This window comes from Oryza sativa, chromosome 2 (assembly GCF_034140825.1).
Source record: "Oryza sativa Japonica Group chromosome 2, ASM3414082v1".
Taxonomy (NCBI): domain Eukaryota; kingdom Viridiplantae; phylum Streptophyta; class Magnoliopsida; order Poales; family Poaceae; genus Oryza; species Oryza sativa.
In genome coordinates, this window is record NC_089036.1 from 22,234,668 (window position 1) to 22,241,828 (window position 7,161).

Below are 7,161 nucleotides of genomic sequence, written 5' to 3' on the forward strand. Positions count from 1 at the left end.
ATCGATTTGGGCGCTCACTACGTACGGTGCTCGCTGGATTGGCCGGCGTCCCTGCCGCCTGTACGCGGTAGTGGAGGTCCCTTGCTGAAAACTCCTCTCTGCTGGTCCGTAGACGCCTCCTTTCGCCATTCTCTCCTCTTCAGTTTTTTCGGTGAGGTCGCCACACAGTACCCGTTCTTGCTTTCTCCCCTTTCTTCCTGTGCAAATCTAATCCAGTGGATTCTTATGTTTCTCTTCTTTCCCAGGGATTTCTTCACCGTCCGGTTGTGCATTGGCTTCCCCTAGGACCTTCTTGCGTCGCCTGATTGATCTACAGGGTGCCGCCGTGGGAGACCCTAGGCCTCCACTTCCCGTGCTAAGGTAGTTCAATCATGCTTGGGTGATACCAATTTTTTCCTTATTGTGTGACATTGATTTCTTAGCTTTTTTATTGGTTTTTCAGTTTGTTCATCATGTTTATTATTACTCTATTTACCGATGCCAACTGCACTTACCTCTCCACTAACCAATCTACCGCCTTGCCTACATCGGCCGTATCGCTAGCTTCCACCATGAAAGGGGGAAGCAAAGGAGATAGCAACAGCTTAGGGGCAGAACCAGAAGATCAACCGGTTCTTCTCCCATCTACTGATCTACATGTCCATAAAGCTGTGGAATCACAAGATCAACCGACTATTCTCCTATGCACTCATCCAGATCTCCTACAAAATTAGGTATTTTCGTCAAAAAGATCTCCTCTACATATTTATTTGTGGTTTGTCTTAGAAGCATCCAATTAATGCTTTTTCTTCCCCTACATATATACACCCATTCGTCTAGCAGATCCAAACAAGTCAACCAATACTGCATATTCCACCCACACATGACGATCTGTCACAGCTATTGGATCTGAATCTATCCTAGATCCAACCGTACACGACAACCCTGCTCCAGAGCAATATGTCTACCTCCCAGGGGTAAGTAAAAAAAAAAGAACACTCACAATTTTTTTCCCAAGCATGCAATTAAAACTTAAACTACCTACACCACCTTAGCTCACCCTCTATCTGCTTGAAATTATGATGCATTCAATGCTTTAGTCATATAGTTCAAACATATTACAATATAATTGGCCATTATATATATGCAAAGTAAAATATCATTGCAGTAAACATATAGAAGAATAACAACAAAACACATTGCACCCATATGAATAATAATTTTAACAAACAATACTAATATATATATATCTATATGTACATCATTATTTTTTAGACAATTATTAAGGTATTTGTATCCACACACAACCCAATTGTGCTCACAAATGTTTTTTTAGTCACCTTGATATAAATAGGCTGCAACTAAAGTCTATATCTCAAAGCAGCTCCTGCTAACGAGATTACATCCAAGCTTGGCTTAGTCATACATTCGTCAGAGATCAAGTTCGAAGGACCAGTTCAGTATAGGGCCAATTTAAACATGGATTTACCAAGAGTAGGCATTCGGGTATAAAAAAAGAGATACATTCTATGGTGATGTAGCAGACACATCCTACGAAGCTAAAGAGAGTGCCACGCATGCAGCCATTCAATGCCTTCAGAGAAAGAAAAATATTGCAATAAAGGATCTACTGAGAAGAAACTCCACACAACCAAGCAAATGTTAGACCTGTTTGCACGTAGTCTAGAACTCCACAGAAACGAAGGTCACCTCCTCCAACAGAACCAACAGAAATATAACATGTTAGTGAATGAGATCAACATGATCTGTGCCCAAAGTGCATTATACCTTCCCATACATGTCAATGGTTGGGACAACCAACATGGCCAAACAAATGATATCTCTGTTGCATACATTGGCCATTATCCACCTGTCACATCAAATGAGATACTTGCAAAGCATCTGATAGCTCTTACGCAGTACAAGCATGATCGATCATCCTTCCTTCCCACATAGGCAAGTATTATTCCATCTCCTACATTATACATATGAGTATTTTCAATGTACCAACAGGTCATTACTAAACAATGTCTATTACCGACCAAGCTATGCATCCCAAATAATGAATTGCATGGATTTTCATTTTGCAGGATAAACAAATGTGTATGTCACATGGCAAGGAAATCCAAATGTGGTTAAACCATCAAAGTGCTGTGTCCACATGGTGCTAGCTTGCATTTGCCCCTTTTTGTAGCATATGTTCAAACCGCCTGGGCCATCATAATTGATGAGCAAAACAATATATCCCAATATGTTATCACCACTGTTGTAATGTTAAGGTTGTTCAAATATTGTACCATGTACATATCATACCTGATGTTCTCTGTATAAATTTCGTATCCTGTACACATAGATATCGACTCCATGTAAAATAATCTACTCTATGTTACTGTTGTTTCCTCTTTTATGTAAAAATGTCTATGCCTATTATCTTCATCACCATCTTATTCACAGTTGAATAACATGGAACCTCATGTTTGCATACTTCTTATTAATCTTAAGGAAAATAATTTATTATGATAACTATGACAAACTTTTTTATATATGCAATGAAAAATACTTAACTCATGGCTCATATAAGATCCCTTGACCAAAGCTGAATAAAACCACGCGCGGCATAGCACGCGTTTATTGCTAGTTAACTCCTATAAAACTTGCTCCAGGTTGATCCACGTCATTAGTTTTTCTGAAGCCGTCCGATCAAATCCAATGTTCCAGTGTCAAAATGCTATTTGCTCGCTCCTCACCCATGCAAGACCTTAGCCCCTGCCGTTTGGCCTTCCATTTTCCCCTTCCGTTTCCGTCCCCACACAACATCCAACAAGAATACAAGCGGCCGCGCGACCCATCCGCGCGACCCAGCCAAATGATAGATACGCGAGCACCCGATGGCCGCGGCACTACAATCTTTCCCATCATCACCCAGTGCAACATGGCCATGCGAGCCAATGCGAGGAACTGATGGGACACGAGTCTACGACATGAGGAGGGGAGGAGTTTTATTTCCTTTCACCAATTTGAGTTATCTATATTTATAAACATAATAATGACCCAAAGTAATGTACTGGTTAAATATCTATTTTATAATTAAATTTCTTATTATTATAATATTTTTATTAACTTTATGTGTTGCATATTGTTCTATTAAAATCTATGTATTGTTAATTAGATCGTTAAAGTATCTGTCATCATATTTAATAGTAGTTGACTAAGCTCGGCAGTGCCCACCACATACCATGTCTTATACGGAATCATACCTCGTATATATAGAAGGAGTTCCAGATAAGGAAGGACTAATAAAGTTCTATATGGAAACGACAAGGACTACTCGGATTGTATCCATATTGGTCTCCTTAGTTCTACTTGGACAAGGGGACATCTATGGGTATAAATACAAGCCCCCTAGGAGGAGAGGGGACATGCCAGAAGACATATACAATACACAAGCCAACACACGTCAAGACAAGCCGCCGGATATCGACGTCAGAGATAAGCCTAGACAAACCCAATATGGTGTTTCTGCGGAGGCCAACAAGAGAGATCTAGCACTATATCTTATCTCGCCGAGTGCAGATTCGAGGAGGAAGACTACCATATCGTCGACTACGAGTTAGTTATCCATGCCGCCAATTCAATGACAGCTAGATAGGTTATCCCAAATATTATACTTGTGTGATTCAGATGAATAAGAGCAACACCGGCTTCAGCCAACAGGATGTAGGGCTATTACCTGTCAGATAAAGGGCCCGAACCTATATAAAAATCCTTGTCTCCATCTCTTTTACCTCAATCTCACATGTACCCTGGTACCAACGATCCCTATACCATCCAAATACCGTAGTTGTGGTACCACCAGTCGACAGTATCTATAAGATTTTCCATATAAATGTGTTTTAGTTCTTTTACTTATTGAATATAGCTAGTTTGGGTCTTTAATTACAAATTTTGTTGTAAATAATCTAATGATGAACATGGATGAAATATTAGCTATATGAGTAGATCGTATAATTGTTTGGAATTTATTATCACAAAATATATTTTCATAAGAGGAGGGGAGGAGCAGGAATCCTAATTGGCGCGTACACGCCCCCGGCACGCACGCGCCGGCCCACACGGCCCACCTCATCTACACTCTTGAGTATTAACGTAATAACTAGTTAGTTAAGGATAATGATGATAATTAAGGAAATACTTTTTCTTTTTTTGGGAGATTTTTTTACTCATAGATTGAAAATTTGTAAGTTACATTTGAAAAGTTTTGACTTACGATTTAATTTTTAAAGTCAAATTTTGAAAACTTTCAACTCAAATTTTGAAAATTTCAATTTGCAAGAAAAATTTTGAAAACTTTCAACTCCGACTTGAAAACTTTCAACTCAGATTCAAAAACTTTCAACTTATATTCGAAAACTTTCAACTCGAGATTCGAAAACCTTCAACATGAATTTGAAAACTTTCAACTCAGATTTGAAAACTTTCAACTCGAGATTTTAAAAACTTTCAACTCAGATTTGAAAATTTTCAATTCGATATTTGAAAACTTTTCGACTCTAGATTTGAAAACTTTCAAGTCAAATTTTGAAAACTTTCGACTCCAGATTTGAAAACTATCAACCAAAGATTTGAAAATGCGTGGCTGAAGATTAAAGGAAAATAAAATAACGCGAAAAAAGAAAAAAAGAAACAGCGACGCTGGAGGTACCAGCTGGCGCTCGCGTGACCTCCGTTGCTGGTGCGCCCGCGCCAGTTAACAACCCCCGGGGAGGAGGTATGGCATACATACGTGCACCGTGCACCGTGCACGTATCCTGTGGGCCTTTTCTTTTTGTTAGCTTTTCTTATTATTATGATAACTCCAACGATGGAAAATAGTGGGTCTATCGTATTTAATGTAAAATAGATGGTTAGATTTTTTAGAAGTTATTAGAAATTTCTCTAATTTATTAGAGCGTCACGTGGCAACTTTGGAGTGTTTTTAGGAGTCACGTGGCGGCTTAAGAGCATTTATAGGAAGTTTAATGGATTTTTAGTATATAATAACTAATATATAGATATTAAGTATATATTTATTTATATATTCCACAGGAAAGGAAAGCGGAGATAATACGGCCAAAAGGCCTCGACTATTTGCGACTGACTGTTCTAATTTTCTACTAGATAAAGTTGTCTCACGCTTGCACACTTCACTTTGATCTTTTACTCATGACGAGTCGTAGCTCGTGTCTTGATAATGAAATTGGGATGGGGCAAGCTAGATCTTGAGTCATGGTCATCAGATATTCACACAACACGTGTGACTCTCACTACTGTTTGGCCAATTAGTCCACATTAATTCGTGCCATGTGTGTTGACTGTCATCTTTTCTACCGCCATGTTATCTCGCGTGGTCATCGACCTACGGCCATGGATGGAAGTGATATGGCGGCACGTCCTATCTTAATTATTTGTTCTAGCTAGCTTCCCCCTTGACTTCAAAATTATCGAAAGCGACATGATTTTTTTTTACTGGAGGAAACAATGACTTTAAACTTTAACTTCGTAGTACATTAAATTATTGCATCACCCGGTAGTACATTTTTTCACAAATATGTACAATCAAATTCGATCTATATATGGAAGCAATGGTATTTACCAGGAATGGATGAAAGCAATTCGTTTATACTATGGTGGTATGGTGATGTTCGTTTCTGCTAAATACTCTCTCGTTTCGTACTACAAATCGTTTGAATTTTTTCTTAGTCAAACTTCTTTAAGTTTGATCAAGTCTGTAGAAAATTATAATAATATTTTTAATACAAAACAAGCATATTATCAAAATATATTCAATGCTAAATTTAATTAAACTAATAGATATTGCTATTTTTTCAATAAACTCACTCCAATATAAATAATTTGGACTAAGAAAAAGTCAATGACTTATAATATGAAACAGAGGGAGTATGGCATTCTAAACTCAATAAAGCAAAGTTTACGAGAATCAGCATATCCAAGATGACACTTTAATTTTTATTTGAACCACCAACTCAATTTGAAACTTGAAACCCTGTCAACAAACTCCATTCAAAACTCTCTATTTGTGTTGTCATTACCAATAAAATAGTTGAGTGTAGCTTAATTGGTAATGTTTCTTGGAGTGAAACCAGCTCACCCGGGTTTAAGTCTCAACTTAACACGGGTGCTCGAATTTAGAGTTGAAAAAATTGCAAATTAAGTTTGTTTTAGTTACACAAGCTTCCCCAGAAATATCTTTGTAACGAGATCTTAAAAGATGTTGATGCAAGGACACCCAGGGTTCCCCAGAAATTTGATGCAAGCAGGTGTGGTGAGTAGTTAAAATATGTTGCACGCAAGATCTTAAAATATGGCACGTATGGAACCATGTGCGAAACTGTGATTCTCCGGTCAGATACCAATCAACACACAAGGGTATGAGGTAGGCTAAATGCATTTCTTTTCTTCAAGGGAAAGAGACTTAATTATTAGGGTTAATAGCTAAAATGTTCTCCAAATTTCATCTTGAGATTTAGTTTATTACTTAATGTTTCAATCTATCCATACTTATCCTTTAAGTTTTTATTTTAATTCAAACTTATCCTTAAACCTAATTAAAAGCTACATGGCTAAACATAGCCAACAACTCTCTTGATAAATGACAGTTATACCCCTTATTCACATATATAAGAGTAAAAATTATGTGCAATGAATTTTTTTATAGATAATGGATAGTAATTTATGTAAAAAGAAAATAAATTATGTACCTGCAAGTATATACCATAGCCATTATGCTCAAGTTTCATGTGCACATGTTGAAATAATGGGAAGTATACATGCAATGTTGTTTATTCATCTTGGTTTTCACTTTTCTAGTGTATAGTTGTATACAAATTAATGGCAAAAGGGACATTTTCTAACATAATTGTTGACTAGATATAGCCATATGGCATATTAAGTGGACCCAAGGATGATTCTAAGCAGAAACACTTACTTAGAGAACCTATATGGACAAAATGAAACTTGAAGAACCAAATCGAGCCTTCGGTGAAACTTGAGGGACTAAATTAGCTATTCACCCTAAATATTATTATTCATAAGGTTGTAGTCATTGCCTACATAATCACGAATACATTTCAGCGCAACAAGAGGTTTCTTTGAGAGCTACTCCCTCATTTCAAATTATAAGTC

The 7,161-nt window shown here is 37.3% G+C and overlaps 1 long non-coding RNA gene across 4 annotated transcripts; it reads left to right on the forward strand.

Moving 5' to 3' along the window:
- Positions 1 to 2,418, forward strand: LOC107279928 (uncharacterized). Of its 4 annotated transcripts, none has more exons than XR_010739023.1 (6): positions 1 to 156; positions 246 to 360; positions 544 to 713; positions 823 to 956; positions 1,364 to 1,935; positions 2,070 to 2,418. It is a non-coding gene; the product is annotated as an uncharacterized lncRNA (long non-coding RNA). The 4 variants fall into 4 exon arrangements; XR_010739024.1 differs by having other exon boundaries at positions 1 to 151; positions 820 to 956; XR_010739022.1 differs by having other exon boundaries at positions 1 to 151; positions 1,316 to 1,935.
- The last annotated feature ends 4,743 nt before the right edge of the window (positions 2,419 to 7,161 follow it).